Source organism: Crocodylus siamensis, chromosome 3, assembly GCF_052110815.1.
Source record: "Crocodylus siamensis isolate JL-2025a chromosome 3, ASM5211081v1, whole genome shotgun sequence".
NCBI lineage: Eukaryota > Metazoa > Chordata > Crocodylia > Crocodylidae > Crocodylus > Crocodylus siamensis.
The window spans coordinates 217,768,901-217,787,473 of record NC_143397.1 but is presented as its reverse complement, the minus strand read 5'-3'; the positions used below and the strand labels follow the sequence as shown (position 1 = coordinate 217,787,473).

The 18,573-nt window shown below is 50.7% G+C and overlaps 1 protein-coding gene across 8 annotated transcripts in view; it reads left to right on the top strand.

Annotated features, from left to right (window-relative positions):
* Positions 1–18,573, top strand: part of RAD54B (RAD54 homolog B) — a 121,955-nt gene that overhangs the window by 26,219 nt on the left and 77,163 nt on the right. The gene's annotated exons all lie outside the window — the stretch shown is intronic.

Here is an 18,573-nt window from a genome sequence, read left to right as displayed (position 1 = left end):
ATTTTGGGTATAAAACAACCCCCCAATAATTAGATTTTGTTTATGGAAAATTTATAAATTTGTTATAACCTTCCCAGGTGTAGAATCTAATTATTGGAGCTTTGCTTTGAATGATGATGTCCCCTTCCCACTGCTACAGCAAGGAAAATAAATCAGGTAGCCAGGCCATCCCTGGGGAAGGGCAAATTAGAATGACCACCCTGCAGCCCGTGCTTTGGGGGGCCCTGCAGAGCAGGCAGAGTCGTGACTCTGCGCTGCTCCCAGCTTCACATCCAGCTGCTTAAGCTGAATCTACCACCTCTGGCCGCTGGGCAACACCCCGCCCCTCCCCTGGGGCCCCTGCTGCCAAATCTGCTGCCAGCTTCCTTGCGTCTGGGGGCGGGGCCCCGCACAGGCTGCTTTGCCCCTGGCCTCTCACCCTGCTCGGGTCACCTCTGCAGGTAGCCTTTTTGGTCTCTGCTTCCTTCCAGCTTTTTCACCTGGCAGACCCTTCCCCCTTTCCTTACCACCAGATTTTGTTCTCCTTGAGCACACAGAAGTGAGGAGCAAATTTGAAAACACTGACCTTGAAATTGAAATTAAACATGGCTGTAGCAATGTACATACAGTACTCACACACTTTGTTCATTTAGGATTGATTCATATTACTTGTTTGTTTTTTTTTTAACTGCTTCACTTCGGCACTTACTTGCCCATGTTGAGCTCTCTCCCTCTCCCCCACCCACTGCCTGCTGGCTGTGCATTGTGGACTTGGACAGGGAGTTGGGCTGGCTCCCCACCACTGTGTGCACTCCCAGGAGACGGGGGGGAACTGTGCTCCCCAGATTTGTGGGTAGGTGCAGGCTGCCCACTGAGGGCTTGGGTTTGGACTCCCTGCCCTGCTGCCCTTCCCTGGGGCCTCTGCAGCCCAGAAGGTGTGATTCGGCATAGCAGGGCAGAGTGGGGTCATGCAGGGAAGCTCCTTGCCACTGCAAGCTCTATGCTGCCCTGGCAACGTGTCCTCTGCCTACCCTGGAGCAACAAGGGGCACAAGCCCCGTGCCACTGCCCCTGCTGTGCCCCCTACCTGTGCAGCAATATTGCCAGGGCAGCATGGAGCTCACAGCATCAAGAAGATCCCTTGCGTGGCCCTGCTCTGCCCTGAAGTACCAGGTTGCACCTGCTGGACTGTGGACGTCCCAGTGGAGGGCAGCAGGGGGGGGAGCCTGACCCTGTAACAGGCAGCCTGCTTCCACCCCACACACAGATCTGGGGGGCACGAGTCTCCCCTGCCTCCTGGGAGTGCGCACAGTGGCATAGAGCCCGCAGCTGTGTCCTGCTCCCTGTCAGGGCCTTGCACCCATGCATTCTCGGCTGCAAGCCCCACTCACCCGTCGGCTGGGCAGCAGCCCCCCTCCCTTCCTATGGGGGCCTCAATTCACCCCTCCCCCCATCAGACTTACCTGCAGGAGCTGCTCTCCAGGCTGCCTGGCAGCTATATGCATATATGTCCACATGGTGCCACCTGCCTGACCATCCTCCGCCCACACCATTCCAGCCCGTTGCAGGCTGGACATCTGCCATCCTGCAGAGAGCTCTCTCCAAAACTGCAAAATGTGTGGGTTTCTCCGTTAAAATGAAAAATCTGTGTTTTCCTTGGCTAAAGGGGGAACCTGTGTTTTTTTTTCCGTTTTCCCATAGGAAACGGAAAACCGGGATTCCCATAATCACAACTGCATGCCCATCACTATCTTCTTTACCTGTCATAAACATGCAAAACTGCCTCCACTGCTTATTAGGTATCCAAACAGCACCACATCTCTGGTCAGGATCTTGTCTCCTGTCACCTTCTTGAGGAGTATGACTACTTTCCTCCACACCTCCTGGGCGTATGGGCAGTTACAGAGGAGGTAGTTGATTTATCTTCTTCCACTGGCAGGTTTTCCTGGTTGGGGAGCTGTTCTGCCTTTCTGTGTCTCCGTACCTGCACAGGGAGTACAGTTCAAGTCTCTGTTCTTTCTGCAGGTCTGTGTTGAAGACTTGCTTTCACGTGGCCTTGCTGCTGTCTCCAGGGAGTACATCCATGAGCCCCAACTGTCTCTTGCTCTTACCACATCTTGCATCTTACAGTGTGGTTTTTCAGGTTGTCAAGCCTTCTTTTTATTGCTCATATCTGCTCTGGAGCTGCTCCAGGGCTTTGTAGAACAGGGATGGGCAATTATTTGGGCCCGCAGGCCACATAGGGAGTTTTGCTGAGCTGTTACAGGCTGGGTCAGCACCCGTTCCCGCCCCACAGACACAGACACGTCAGCTCGCCCAAATTCTCTGTGTGGGATGGGGCCATCGGCAGGCAGGGAGTGGTGTTCAGGAACGGGGTGGGTGGATGAGGCTTGAGGCCTGGGACGATGACAGTGTGGGGCTGGGGCAAGGGTAGAGCCACAATCTGCTTCCAGCACAGCTCAGCAATAGGTGCGGGACCTGTGGGCTGGGATGTGCAGGGATCAGATTGCAGCTCTGCCCCAGCCCTCAGCCCTACACTGATGCCTCCCACAGATCCCAGACCTGGCTGTGGATGTGCCCAGGGCCCCATCCCGTCCACCTGGATGTGTGCCCTGCCCATACAGCTCCCAGCTGGTCTCCATGGAGACCCCGGGGTCATGAGGCGGTGACAGTGAAAAGCTGGGACAGAGCCGTGATCTGCTCCCTGCATGTCCCTGCCTGCAGAACTGGGGTTCTTCCTCAGCCCCACTCCATTCATTCACCACCCTACGATCCTGGGGTCTCCATGAAACTGGCTGGGAGTACTGTGGGCAGGGCCTGCAGACAGGATGGGGCCATGGCCGTGCAGGGAGCTGTCTGGGGCTGGATCTAGGATCTTGTGGGGGAGGCGGCTCAGGGCCAGGGCCGGTCCAGAGGCACAGTCTACACCATACATGCCCCTGCCTGTCACCGGGGCATGTGGGGAGCAGACTATGGCTGTGCCCTTGATGTAAAAATCGCGGTTCGTTTCTTGGGAGGCGAAAAAAACCTTCAGCCACAGACACACTCTATTAGCAACACAAAAGGTATATATTTGCAAATAGGGTCAGAGAGAGAGACAAAAGATCAAACACTCTGCTGCCCCCGAGGGAAGCTGCCCAGCTGGCTTTATCCCCTCTCTCCTGACCACGTGTGCAGAAGGAGGAACTTTTACAACTCATTTCCGATTCATACAAACACGTATGTGAATATGTCAAATCATACGTCGCATGTGTATTATAATTAACTGCTTAAGTATGCGGGGCAGATAGGCTTATATGTATTAATTCATTGCGCATGGGTAGAAAGTACCTGAGGTTACAAAAGTTTGAATTTTCCTTGCTTCAAGGCTAGAATTGCAATTTACTCTTATCTGCATGAGAAAAGCTGAGGAGTATATGCTTTACTGTAACAAAGAGATAGTAACTTTGCAAAACAAAGAGAGAGTGATACCTTAATACAAAGAGCTCTCAGTAGCTCTCCCAGTTCTCTCACCAGGGAGGGCTGACAGCTGCGCTGTTTTAACAAGACTTATTGATAATGCATTTTTAATAATATTTCTAACACCCTGGTACCATGCAGTCACCACCTCAAAATCCCAGGGTTTCCCTCGCCCTGCCAGCCAGTCTTGTCCCTGAACACTACTCCATTCCAGCCCGTGGCCCCATCCCAGTTGCCTGGCTGAGCTCCTTGCCCTCACAGGTCTTGCCCCTGGTGGTGGGTACAGGGCAGGCAGATGAGAGTGCCTGGGCAGCAGGGCTGAGTGTGGTGGCTGCAGCAGCTGGAAGGAGTTGCCCACCTTTGGGGCTGCTGCAATGGAATCCAGCCACTGCCCCATCCCTGTTGCATGCCTAGGGGTGGTGGTACTGACTGCACATGCCATGACCCAGGCTCCCCCAGTGTCTGGGCTGAGGCAGACCAAGAGACCTGCCGTGGGCTGGACAAAATCCCTTGGCCAGCCAGATCCGGCCCCTGGGCCATACTTTGCCCACCCCTGTTGTAGAATCGTGGCAGTTCCAAAGTCCGTGGGCACATGTTGGCTGGTGTGTCCACCCCTCAGTGTTGTAGAAGATGCCTTGCAAAATACTTAATGAAGCAGGCTATTTTGGAGTCTGCCTCAGCTGCCAGATTGCAGATCTGGCTTGTGCACTTGGTACAGAGAAACAGCTGGACATCTGGCATTTCTCAGCTTCTGGTTCTTTTTGCCTTGTACGGTGTGATCCTTGCAACCAGAGGTTCCTAACCACAGGGCCATGGCCCAGTACTGGCCCACAAAGGGTTGGCTGCCAGGTTGTGGCACGACCCCCCCCACTCAGACCCCCTTCTCTCTGCCCAGGCAAGCAGCTTCTGCTGCCGGTAGTCATGTGTGGGGTTAAAGCTGGGTGGTGGGGCAACCCCTGGAGGGAGGCATCTGGCTCCATGTGCCCTGTTCCGCTCCCGTACACGTCCACAGTATAAAAAAAGATGGGAGCCACTTCTTGCAACCTTGTCCCATCTAGAGCCCCAGAAGAAGATGTACGTGGCCCTTTGGATTTTATGGATGATTTGCTGTGAGGGAGAGGTGCAGTGTACAGAGGCACCAGTAGCAATACCACCCTCATAAGTGCCCTGTGCTCCCCCATTGACAGGCAGCACATGTTCCACAGTCCCAGTGTCTATGTGACCAAGGCCTCAGTCTTTCCCCATATTTTCTGTCTTTTCAGCTCTGAGTCTAAGACCACCCTGAGGATCTTTACCCCTTCATTTGGGGTGGAGTCCCTCAGGTACACCAGTCTCTGAGCTTGCCCAATGCCAGGCAGGTGCTCTTGCCTATGTTGAGCTTGGCCCCTGATGCTGCTCCTTACCCCTGGGCATGTTGCAGCACTCCTTTTCCACCAACCACTTAAAACATTGAGGTCATCCATATAGGCTAGGACTCTCATCTCTTCCCTGCTGCCCCCAAGGATCTCCACTCCATGGATCCTGGGGTCTTGCCTGAGCTACTGAGTCAGTGGTTCTGTCACGCATATGAAAAGGATTGGGGAGAATGGGTTATCCCTGCCGGGCACCCAACTCCACTGTGATTAGGGTGGTCAGGAACCTGTTCAGGCTCCTGACATCTGGAGACAAGCTGCTACCCTGGCTGTAGGCCTCAAACCCTAAGATCCAGCCTTTGCATTCCAGCCTAGTAGCTGCAAATCAGAAAACCAACTACCGCCTGAAGTCTTGGAGCCCGTTCTCCACTCAGGCTGATAAGCTCATCACATCTGCAGGTTGCATGTCACCTCCAGCAGGGACCTCCTGTCAGTGGAGCAGGAAATATGCAACACAAGAACTGCGACTAAAGAACTTTTTCTCCAACACCAGGTTCCAACCCTCAGGTTGGCAGCTGCCCTGCAGGGCCTGGACCATCTCAGAACAGGCGTTGGACGGTTTAAGGCAAGCATGCACTCTTGGGGACTCTCCAGCGACACTGGCTGCAACTGTGATGCTCAAGCTCAGATGACTGACCACATCACCTACAAATGCCTTTATGGCCCTCCTTTAGGTGCCGAAGGTTTTATTGACATTGACCATTCTACTTGTTACTGGCTTTCTGGCCCTCATACTTCCAACATATGAATGTGGTGACATTTGCTTCATCATCATCATCAGAAACCCAGTCACCAGCACCCTACTGCTCATGTAAGTGTACAGCTTTTTGTCTGTGGGACGAAGGTCAGGGGAACCCCAGTCTTATTCAGCTACTCAAAAAGGAATTGGTGGGACATTGTCAAAAGTCTTCTCTCAGTCAAGGTTCAGCACCTCCGTGTCCAGCCCCCTCTCCTGTTAGTACTGCAGCACATCCTGCAGCAGGTCTCAGTGGATCTGCTGCCCTGGCACTGCTCATGACTGGTCCTCATGGATCACTGAACCTGTAACAGACTTAAAGCGCTTGGCCAAGACTGACCATCAGTTTGCCATCAAAGTTCAGGGGGGGTATGGGTCTCCAGTTCTTCAACTCCACTTGCCCCCTTCTTATAAAGAAGGGTTTTGAGGCCCTGATCTATCCCAGCCCCCAGATGTCCCTCCTGCAGCTGCTGCCTGTATGCCTCTAGCAGGTCTGGGCTTCTGTGGTCCCAGAAGACTACATAGAATTAACTCCTTGAGCAGGCCATCTGTCTTGGGAGTCTTACTATTCTTGAAGCTATAGAAAGTCGTAGTGATCTCCTCCAGCATCCACTCCTCCAGCTTCTGACCCTCATCCTCTCAGAGGACTCAAGTGAGCTTCTGTAGGCAGTCCTGTGTGCCAGCTGGGTTCTCTGGGCATGCCGTATAGGACTCTTGGTAGAAGGCTGCTGTTGTCTCCAGCATCTGTTTGTTCAACTGGTGCTCTGGTCTTGCTCTGTCTACCACGCTGGTCATGGCCTCCCTTTTGGTCTTTTTAAACCTGCTAAAGTAAGCAGACTGTTCCTCCCCCTCCTTCATCCAGGGGGCCTGGGTCAGAATACTGGCCTATTCCCTGTACCAGGCCCCAGTCTGAACTTTCACTTCCTGCTTGGCTTCCGTCACATCCCAATCCCAAGCCACCTGCTTGTGCAGACTTTGCAACTTGCGGTTTAGGCATTTGTGTGGCCTCTTGTGGACCCAAACCCATCTACTGTCAGCCTGCTGGAATAACTCTTTTGCTCACTCTGTGTGGTTCCAGTACCTGTCTGCCCTGCTAGCGCTGTCTGAACTCCTGCTGAGTCTTTTCATCACCTATGAGGCTCACAATCAGCTTCCACACTGCTTGGCCTCTTTTGGATTGCCCCATATCTTTGCCTTAACTGTCAGGAGGCAGTGGTCTGAGAAGCAGACAGGTGTGGATTCAGCTTTCACTACTGTCCACCCCTAGAGAGGAGGATAAGGCAACATGTGACTTTGTCTGCCCTGGAGGGTCTACCCAGGTGAAGTTTCTCCCGTGTCCTTGGGCTCCTTTGCTCATATCCACTAGGCTGTGGTCATAGGCAGCTGCTTCAGTAGTCTGGAAGATCTGTCCAGGCCCATCTTTTGGCCTCTGTTTATTCTGTCTTTGTCATCAAGAATGCAACTAAAATCTGTGATCACCACTGGCTGGGTCCTGGGCATTGCTGCAGCCATGTTCTCTAGGAAGACATACCTGGCTTTTTATTTGTTGACTGGAACATAAACATTTAGGAGGTCAAATTTCCCTCTCTTTGTTTCAAAGGTGGCTTGTAACAGCCTGCCTTCAATAATCTCTGTGCTGTAAAGGTCTCATTTTGTCTCCTTTCATCAGAGTAAGAGCCTCTGCTGATCAATTGTTGTTTGTTCCTAATCTCATGGAGAAGGGTTGGACACTGAGGTGGAAATGGTGGAAGAAACCCTGCAGGAGTATGAAGCAGAGAAGGAAGGAGGCAACATTTCTGTGATTGAGGCAGAGCAGGAGGAGATGGGAGACGAAATGGAAGGAAGGTGGGAAGAGCAAATAGCTCAGACATGAAGATGGGGGTGGGGAAGAAACACTCTGTAGACAATAAAAAGTGGAGGTGGAGCAAGAGAAAGAACCAGAGAGAGAGGCCAGGAAAAGAAAGAACATGCAAGGACTGAAGACCAGGAAGAAGAAACCTGATAATGAGGGAAATGAATTGGAGGAAGAACTGGAGACCACCTTCCTGCTACTGATGCCTCTGGGGTCCAGCCTGGAGTGGAGACCAGAAGCTGGGAGGCAGTGGATGAGGCAGGAATATGCAAGCCTTCCCAAATGTGAAAGTGATCTGGCAGCTTGCAAAGGCTACAGCATTGGTTCCCAAACTAATAGATGGAGTATCACCAATTTAAAAAGATACAGCCTTAATTACTACCAGCAAATTTTTCATACACATAAGTAACAGAATATGTATTAAAATAACATCAACACATTTAGTAATCATAAAATATTGTTTTATCAGTTATGGTAGCCATATAAAACAATTGTAAATTGGAAAAAAGATGGTGTAAATGAGGGGTAGGCAACATTTTTGGCTGAACTATTGAAAAACAATATGCACCCTATAAGGTGCCAGAGTGCAGGCACACCAGAAAAACAAAATTGGGGTGTGGAGGGTACATGGCAGGATGCATTGTATATTAATATAGTTAATAATCATAAATGTTCTTTTTTCTACAGTAAATACCAGGTTTTCTAAACCTGATGACAATAAATAAAACTTCATATATTACTTTTGTTCTTCTGTATTCTTTTTGTTAAGTATGTTGTGATGGGGGGGGTGGAGAGGGGAGAGAGGCGCAGGGAGAAGCAGACATGGGGGAGGTGTTGCGGGCAGGCTGGCCCAGCTGGCTTCTTGGGAAGGTGGCAGTTGGAGAAGAGCGGGGCCAGGTGGGGAGCAGAGATTGCCCTGAGGCTCCAGAGACTCTGGCCATAGAGCGGGGCGCTCAGTGGCACCGGAGGTGGAGCCTGGCCTGGGCTGCGCAGCTCTGCAGGGGTGGGGCGCAGCTACCCTGCCCATGGGAATGCCGCCTGGCCAGAACAGGACACAGGGCTGGGGGGTGCGCAGCTTGGCCTGTGTGCTCTGGGTGTAGCGTGAACAGGGCGGAACCCCCTGGACTGCAGCAGGAACTCCACTGGATTGGCACAGGTATTTAGCCAGCGTGCGGCATGCACATGGTGTCCCATGCTGCTCTGGAGGCAGTAGGGTTTAGGGGGGAGCCTGCTGTATGCTGTGTGCATCCTGAGGCAGGCATGGGGGGACTGTGCCTTCCCTGGAGTGTGCACAGCCCTCCCCACCACTGCCACTGCCTCCGGGCCTGTGTGGGACACCATGTGTATACTGTGCACTGGCTGAGTGCCTCTGCCTGCCCAACAGCTGCAGGCACATGGCATCCTGCACTGGTGTCTGGAGGTAGTGCTATGTGGTGCCGAGTGCAGTGCGCAGCCCACCTCCCCCAGTGCACAGATCCAGGGGGCACGTGTCTCCCATGCCTGACTTGGTGTGCACACAGTGAGGGGAGCCCCCTGTGTCCCTGAAAAGGCCCAGGCCTCCTTTGTGCCAGTCCTGCCACAGGGATAGGGTGAGCTGGCCCGAGGCAAGAAAGCCCCCGGGGATCAGTGGACTGCTGCTGTGCTGCTCTTGGTACTGCTGTACAGCTGCATGAGATGCCATGTGTCTGCTGCCTGGGCTCTGACTGTCCCACCACCCACCCTGGAGCCCCATTCACCCCAGCTCCTACCTCTGTCCCCCTGCCTCCCTCACCCTGGGGGTCTTGATCTGCCCCTTCTCCCAACACTTACCTTCTGGGTGATGCTTGACACAGTGCTGCCTTTCTGCCCGTGTGCAGCAAACTGCTGCTGGGCTCTGGGTGTGTGCGGCCCCTCCCCCCGGCCTTCCATGTACCACTTCCAGGTTGTCTGCATACCACTGGTGGTATGTGTAGCAGTTTTGGGAACCACTGGGCTACAGGAAAGGGAGGGGGAGGAGTCTACCACCTCAAGTAGTGGCTCAGATGAACCTTAAAGGGACATTTGAACTCAGTTTAAAACAAACATGGTGTTGACAATAGTTTCATTTAACATTAAGTTACTCTTGAGAGGGAAAAGATAGGTTTAACCAGTGCTGAACCAAGTAAAGGTAGACATAATCTTCCTACAAGAATGTGGTGTATATATACCAGGAGAGAGGGATTATAAACGCTTTGAGAGAAGGTGCAGATCGGGACTACCTTGATGGTTAGGGTCAAATAAGAGCAGCGGCAGGTAGCAATATTATTCAAGAACCCAGAGCTGAGAGAAAAGCAGGTAGAAGTCATCAGTGGCAGATTGCAATGACTGATACTGTGAGTTGGAGAAACAATTAGAAATTGTCAGTGTATATGTACCACTGGAGAGGGCAGGGGAAAGGAATTCACTGCTTAAAAAGCTAGTGGTTTATGTGGTGGGAGAGAGACTGTGTATAATAGTAGGAGAATTCGGTTGTATAATCAAGCTAAGTAACAGAATAGGGGAAGGAGGAAATGGAGTTTTAGACAGCTCATCCAGACTGTTAACAAATATAATGAAGAGATGCTATGGGGTGTGTGGGCAGGGGAGAAAGTTTTCACTAGGAACAGACACCAGTGGAAAGAAACAATCCACAGGACTTTGTGCTTATACCAAAATAAATAGGGATAAGGAAGAAAGAAACCATACATGTGACTTTTAGTGATCATCAGATGCTGAAGGTGGAAATGAGTCTTGGTAAGAGTCTTGTGGGACTGGAAGTTAAATGTGTGGCTGTTACAAGGTGCAGAGATATATCAAACGTACACAAGACAGTATGAGGGTTGGTGAACACTGAAGAAATATTTTGGGAGTACTAGAGAATGGTGACTGATGGTGAAGAAGAGGGTGGGAGAATTCTTCAGGAAGGAAGGCTGAAGATATGCAAGGAAAAGAATGAAAGGGTGCTTGTATGTGATGAAAATTGGCCATTTTTGCAGTTTCACTGCATCAGACTGTACATGTGCAGGGGGGGATTACTACTGAAATTAGTTTGCTATGTTGCAAACTAAATCACATCCACATGTATAGTTTGCAAGGTAGCTATTTGTAACATTGCAGCCTTTGAGAGCTTGCCCCCTGCCAGGGGAGAGGTGGGCTGAAGACAGAAAGGCGGGGGGGCTGATCCTTTTTCTGTGTGTCATGGAGCCTGCCTGTGTCTCCCGCAGCCCGTGGGTGAGCTGCTGGTGGACTGAGAGGCCTCTGAGCTGCAGAGGGCTCCGGTCCTTCCTTCTGTGGCGGTGATGCCCCCTGGGGCTGCCCAGGTGGGCTGCTAGTAGGTGATTGCTGTCCCAGCTTGAGCTTTGGGAACAGTTGGATCGGGCTGGGTGCTGCCTGTGAGCTGGGGTAGCACCTGCCCACTGGTCACCCACCAGGGTGGCCCCAGGGGATGCTGCTGCCATGGAGGGAATGTCTGGGGTCCCCCCCAGCTCAGGGCCTGCTGGCAGCTTACCCCCCAGCTGTGGGGGAGGCAGGCAGGCTCTGTTGTGAGGTGGGGAGGGGGAATCAGGCTCATCACTTTTTTTTTTTCCCTTCAGCGGAGCCTGTGTGCGCAAGCTGCTGCCAGGTCACAAAGCTCCTAAGCTGTGTGTGTGGGGGGCAGTCCTTCACTCTATGGGAGCAGCACTCTCTTGAGCGAGGTGCTAGCTGTGCAGGTGCTGCCCTGGCTCACAGGCGGCACCCACCGGATCCAACTCTTTCCCAAATCTGTATGGGGAGCAGCACTCGGCAGGCTTCCAGTGCATGGATTTGGGGAAGAGTTGGATTTGGCAGGTTGTGCCTGTGGGCTGGGGCAGTACCTGTGCAGCTGGCACGCTGCCCGGGCGGCCCCGGGGGGGTGCTGCTTCCACAAAAGGAAGGACTGGGCAAAAAGACGCTGGCTTTGAGGATGAGGAAAAACCTCCAGAAGATAATACATGAAGACCAAGTATATGCAGTACTGGGTAGAAGGATCTCTGAAGCGATTAGAGATACACTGCCCCACACCCAAGAGAGGAAAACAAACACAGTTATAGTAAAGCTAGATTTAGAAAAAGCATATGACAGAGTCGATCATGATTGTGTATTCAAGATGCTAGGAAAAATGGGCTTCCCAGAGAAATGTATATGCTGGATAAGGTTATTGTATAGAGAAGCAGAGAGTCGAGTCCAAGTTAATGGGCACCTAAGAAGGTCCTTCAAAATCCATATGAGGGTAAGATAAGGGTGCCCCCTGTCTTCACTATTATCTGTGTGCAGCATGGAACCAATAGCACAAAGGATACGAAAAGACAAGGTCGTAAGCAGAGTAAAGATACTGGGAGGGGATGAGGTAAAATGCATACTATACATGGTTGATATAAATGTAGTAGTTAGAGGTAGACTTGTAATGGAAAAGGTGTTAAAGCATACATCAGAGTATGGAGAAGCAACGGAGGTGAAGCCAAATAGATCAAAAAGCACCATAATGGGCATGGGGACCTGGAGAGACTTGGAAAAGTTGGGCCTTCAAATGAAAGAGAGAGAAATCAGAGTGCTAGGGATCCTGGGTACCAAGGGGAAAGGTAATACAGCAGGGAAAAAGGTGACGGAAAGGCTATGGCAAATACTTTGGTTACAGTCCAGAAGGATACTGTCCTTTGTCAGAAAAGTGGCAGCATTTAAGACTGTGTTACTCCCGATTTATTCTATACATGGGAATTGTATTCCCACTGACATGGCAGGGGATAGCAAAAGCACAGAGGGAAATGTGTGTGCTTCTGGAATGCCAAAAGAGAAAGGTTGGCTAGAGATGAACTGTATAAAGTAAGAGAGATGGGGATAGGGGGGAATTGTTCACCTATGCAAAATATGTAAGAGTCATATGGAAGGTGGTAACAGAGGGAGTGGGGAAAGCGGCACATATCAGCCAATTTCATGCAGCTGTAATTTTGAGAAAGTGGGGAGTATATCAAATCTCTCTGAAGAGCCTATGGGCAGTCAACTGTCTATTTCATTACATCAGGATGGAAAGATTCATGCAGAGGTATGAAACAGGGAAGGTATGGCTGGAGGTCCTGGAGGATCATAAGAAATTGAAAGCAGTAAGTAGGGAGAGACAGGATGGCGCTGGTGGGAAACTTCACAGAAGGGCAAGTGAAGAAAGTGTGAGGAGTGGTGGCTAGAGGTGCACCGACGCATCAGTCGAACTAGCACTAATATAAAGAAAATTGGCCTGATGTGGCCAATAAATGGCTCGTGAATGCGTGTAGCCTCAGTGCAGCACATAATGGCTTGGAGAGCTGTGTGCAGCTGGTAAGTCTGTTGTGGTGCAAGGGGAGCGGGGAGAGAAGGGGTGTGGTGGGGCAGATCAAGGGCCCCGCGGTGAGGGAGGGAATGGGGCTGGGGCAGGCATGGCTGAGTTGGGACAGGGCACAGGATGGAGCCGTGGCTTGTCTGGGGAGCTGGGGTGTCCTGCCACTGCATGCGCCCTGGGAGGGCACGGGCAAGGGTGTGTGCCCCCAGATCTGGGCAGTGTGGGATGCTGGGGCTGGGGCTGGGGCTGGGGCTGGGGCTGCGTCAGGTTCTTCTGGGGGGGATGGCTGGGCCAGGCAGCGGTGGCACTGGGAGGGAGGGATGGGGGGGCTATGGCAAATTTTGGGGTGACTAACTCCCCTGTAGCCTCCCTCCCAGCACTGCTGCCACCCACCTCGAGCACAGTCCACTGGGAAGGGATCTTGGTTTTCCCTGATTAAAAAATCAGAAATTCTCTGATAAAAAATTGCAATTTCTCTGATTAAACCCCCAAAATCCATGATTAACATGAAGGCCACTCTTTATTTAGGTATCAGGTGAACACAATGTTTTCTTGATATATTTACAATTTTAAAGCAATTTGGAAGCTTGCCAGTGCTTCAATCATCACTATAATAAAATACATTCTAAATGCTTATAAATTTTGGTGTTTGATATTTGGGTTTTTTATCATGGAAAATCGGAGCTCCTCCTGCCCCCTTAGCTCACAGAACGCAGCTCCAAGCCCCTCACTTCCTGCCCCCCAGCCCTGCTGGTGCCCCTCACTCCTCCCACAGCCCCTGGTCCTGCTGGTGCTCCTCACTCCCCACTACAGTCCCCTGGTCCTGCCAGTGCCTCCCACTCCATCCCATAGCTCACTGCCTCCCCAACTCTGACAGGGGGCCCCCAGCTGCCAGGCCTACAGGGCCAGGGACCTGGGTCCATAGACCCCTGCCCCCCACAACAGCACCCGAGCCCTGGCTGCAGTGGAGAGGAGCGTGGAGTCTGGCTCCCCACCTCTGATGCCTGCTGTGGGCTTAGGTGGGGGATGGGGCCAGCTCCTGGGAAGGGAGGGGGAACCCAGGCTCCCCAGATTTGTGTGCGGGGCTGGGGCTCAGGCTCCCTGCCCTGCTGCCCTCCCTCAGGACCTCTGCAGCCTAGTGGGTGCGACCCAGTGCGGCAGGGCAGGGTGGGGCTGTGTAGGGAAGCTTGTTGTTGCTGTGAGCTCCACGGTGCCCTGATGAGGCGCCCCCTGCCTGTGTGGCTGCAGCGGGGGCACAGCCTTATGCTGCCTCCCCCACTGCAGCTGCATGGGCAGGGGGCGCCTCATCAGGGCAGTACAGAGTTTGCAGCAGCAACAGTTTTTCCCATATTGCCCTGCTCTCCCCACTCCCCGCTGGGGCCCTGCAGCCATGCATTCCAGCCTGGGCCCCAAGCTCTGTGCACCCCCAGCTGGGCAGCAGCCCCAGCCCTGCCTAACTGACTCTCTCTGTATGAGGGCCTCAATCCCCACCGCCCCCTGCCCCTGACTTACCTGTGGGACCTCCTTTCCAGGCTGCCTGGCAGCTATGTGCATATATGTGGACATGGCGCCACCTACCTGACTGCCCTCCTCCCGCTCCATTCCAGCCCCTTGCACGCTTGCACACTGCCATCCTGCAGAGAGCTCTTTGCAAGACTGTACAATCTGTGGGTCTCTCTGTGAAAATGAGAAATCCATATTTTCCTTGGGTAAAGATGGGGTGGGGAGGATCCACATTTTTCTCCGTTTTCTCATGGGAAGCAGAAAGCCCGGATGCCTGGCAAATATAAGATGAGGCTTGATTTCTCTCTCTCCCCTTGATTTCTGTCTTCGCCCCACCCCCACCTCCTTCCCTGTTGAATGGGGACGGGGGCTCATTTTATAACTGAGTAAATATGGTAATATTTTAGAAGCATATTGTTTTAGGCAGAAACTATTCGGAGATTAAACAAGGAACTGAATGTGTGAGGTCTGAGATCAGATCCAAGTAAGGGGTTTCAAAGATTTTGCATGGCCTTGTTTTAGTAGTTTGTTTTTAATATTTCCCATTATCCCATGGACTGGATTTTGAGGAGACTGTGTGATCATGGTAGATGGAACTGCAGCTGCAATGAGACTTTATGTTTGATTTTATACTCAGTAATGTAACTGGGGGGGAGGGGCAGTAACCCATGCATCCTAGCTACTCAGCTATGCTTCTACTCATATTATTTAGTTAGATTTCTCTTCTCTATGTAATCTGGGAAGGATAGTTTTTGAGGGTGCAGAAGTTAGCAGATGAAAGGACAGTATGATTGCATGAGTTCAACTTTTAATTCTGAAAATTGTTATTCTTGGGTCTTGTGAAAACTAGCTTCACAGTCTGGTTCAGCTTGGGAAACTTGTCCCCTGGACTCTGAAGTCTCCTTTTGTTTGACAGTGTCCTTGTTTTAATAGAGCGCAGTCACCTTAAAAGGTCATGGATACAGAGGGAAGAGATGATTGCTTTCAGTATGTGAGGCCAATTGCTTTGAGGGCTTTGAATAACAGGGTAGAGATCGAACTGGGTACTTACTGTATTCAAGGGAGAGTCAGTATGTCAAATGGATAACTGGAGTGGTGTTACTCTGTGACACTAGTTTCTAAAATGGCATTTAGTTCTAGATCTTGTGGCTCCATTCCTAGATGTAAGGTACAGCTGATGCTTTCCGAAGCCTATTAATGATGCCCTTGCAGTTGCATCAAGTGGACCTCACCACTCCCAAATGTTCAAATTCTTACTTTCATTCTCCTCCTGAACTTTCCCACATAGCCTTCCCAAAAGTACCCTGATTGTTTGTATCTCAGAATTTTGATCCAGTTTGGTAGTTTCCCAACAGCATTTTGAATTCCTTTTGGGTTTTGATCTTGTCTGATACATGCAACAAACACCTCAGACCTTCCTGCTACCTAATCGCTTTAACCTTTGCTCTCAACTGCCTGACTTAGTGCAACTCCCTCCTATTAACAGAAAATTGTGCTGATCCATTCTTACAGTTCCCATTTAAGTGAATTGCTAACGTTATGAAAATGTCTTCCACCTGAATTAGCATTTAAAGACTCAGTGGCTTAATTGCAGAGGTGACTGGTGTCTTGAGTCTGGGGGTGGGAGGCCCCAATATGTGGGTGGGCCTTTGGGGCAGGCCTGGGGGCAGGCCAAAAGCCCCATATCCACTCCGATACTTCTGTGCTTAGTGCCCCACCCCCAACACGCTGTTGACCCTCATGACAAAAAACCTGCTCCATCCTGAGCAGTGCCGATTTGGGAGCCAATCCGGGGGGGAGGGGGGTGGCACATCCCCCCCCACCAGTTGCCTGTGTTTAATTGTATTTGGCCCTTCTGAGAAACTTCTGATAACTTCCATAGGGAAAAACAAGCAAGTCCAAAGATTATGAGGGGGAAAAGGCTTTTTATTGAGTTTTTGCTGTTAAATGCAGAGGCCCTTTGCAAGCAAAGAGGTGTGGAAAAAAGGATAGTGTTGAGGTTCTGGTTTGGTACTGAGTGAAAAGAAAGCGTACTAAGTGCTGAATTATCAGAACTATTCCAGCAGCACTTTGTATTCTGTAGTAATCTTTCATGCAAGTATTGACCAAGTCTTAGGCTAGGGCTTTAAAACAAAGAAAAGGTATGGGGAAGGGGGGAGGAGTCCTTCATTTTTAAAGAATTATTTTTCATTTTTACAAGACATTCTGTTTTAATGGTAATTCAAATGCTAGTCTGTATAATATATACTTAAATGAAATCACAGTAGTCTGGCTGAAATTACATAAGTGGGTATAGCCAATAGGTCGTGGGTTTCTGTATAGCTGCATTGGGCAATAAATAATACAGACTTAAATCAGACTTCAACTAATGTCTTTTCATTCTCCAGATCCAAAGAGGCTGGACTTTGCAAAACTATTATCATCACTGTTCAGTCCTATTTTGGCTGTCAGTTTAAAAAATAGTGGCACATTACTCATTTTCTATTGCTATTATTGTAGATCCAAATAAGACACTAAAAAGAATAAATCCAAAAATGAAAAGGGAACAATTAGAGTCTTCCTTTCAAACAGGCCATCTCTGGGTGCTACTACAGGCAAAGAGCAAAACATAGGGGTAGAGGGTAGGCTGAGCATTAAAGGCAGTGTGTTTTAAAGTGTTCCCAACACCAAATAAGTGTTTTCATTCTTGGGTTCTCTCTACATGGGATTAAAACCATAAAACACTTAATTGAATCTCAGTCTGAATGTGGCTCCAGCCAAATGGGGTTCAGTTGAGTTAGCCAGTGTGAACAGAGCCAAGTCATGCAGAAACACAGTTTCCAAAGTGCCTACTATTCTGTATTAGGAGATATTTGGGAGTTAAAGCCACTGCTGTTCTCTCATTTGAATTTCTTCTCTCTTGCGTGCAGCTGATGTCTTCCTGTTCACTGGAAGGGGAAAAATGTTCCTGCCTACATTCCTTTTATTGCTTTGAGATGTTTTTAGCTATAATCATAGAATCATATCATAGAAGTAGGGTCGGAAGGGAACTTGTAGATCTTCAAGTCCGACCCCCTACCTGGGCAGGAGAAAAAACTGGGCTCAAATGATTCCAGCCAGGTAGGCATCAAGCCTCCTCTTAAAGACCCCCAGGGTAGGAGCCAGCACCACTTCCCTTGGAAGTTGGTTCCAGATCATAGCTGCCCTGACTGTGAAGTAGTTCTTATGGATGTCTAATCTAAACCTACTCTCCAACAACTTGTGGCCGTTATTCCTTGTTATGCCTGGGGGCGCTAGGGGAAACAAGGTCTTATCCAAACCCTTCTGGTCCCTGCTAGTGAGTTTATAGACAGTCACCAGGTCCCCCCAGGTTCAGGTCCCGCAGTCTCTCATTATAGGGTCTGCCCTGTTGTCTCCGGATCATGCGGGTGTCCCTCTTCTGGACCCTCTCTATGCTGTCCACATTCCTCCTGAAGTGGGGCGCACAGAACTGGACACAGTACTCCAGCTGTGGCCTGACCAGTGTCGCGTAGAGGGGGAGGATCACTTCCTTGACTTACTTGAGATGCACCTGTGTATGCACGACAAGGTCTGGTTAGCCCTGCCAACTGTGACCTCGCGTTGTCGGCCCATGTTCATCTTGGAGTTAATAATGATCCCTTTTTGCCTCCGTGCTCTCAAGAAGGGAGTTTCCCATCTTATAAGTGTGCTGCTGGTTACTACTGCCCAAGTGCAGCACCCTGCACTCTTCAGTATTGAAACGCATCCTGTTTTTGTTAGCCCACCCCTGTAACCTGTCCAGGTCTTGCTGCAGTCTTTCCCTCCCTACTAGCGTGCTCACCTCACCCCAAATTTTGGTATCATCAGTGAATTTAAGCAGGTCGTTTTTCACCCCGTCGTCCAAATCGCTGATAAAGAGATTGAACAGCGCGGGCCCAAGGACCAAGCCCTGGGGGACTCCGCTGCCCACTTCCCCCCAGGTTGAATATGACCCATCCACCACCACCCTCTGAGTGCGACCCTTCAGCCAATCTGCAATCCATCTGACTGTGTAGGCATCAATGCCGCAGTCGCCCAATTTTTTAATGAGGATAATAAGATTTCTTTCCTTTCAACCCCGTTCCAAACTTCCTTCCCTCTCCTCCGCAAGGGCAACCATGTCAGGCTTGAGAAGATACTGCCACTGTCCCCTCAAATCAAATTTTTTCTCCCCTGTGGACTCTTTCGAAGTTATGAGTATCCTTTTTTGAATTTGGCACTCAGAACTGTACAAAACAAGGCCCTTTTGTTAAAAAAAGACCTATTATTTCCTTATCTGTGCAAGTTCA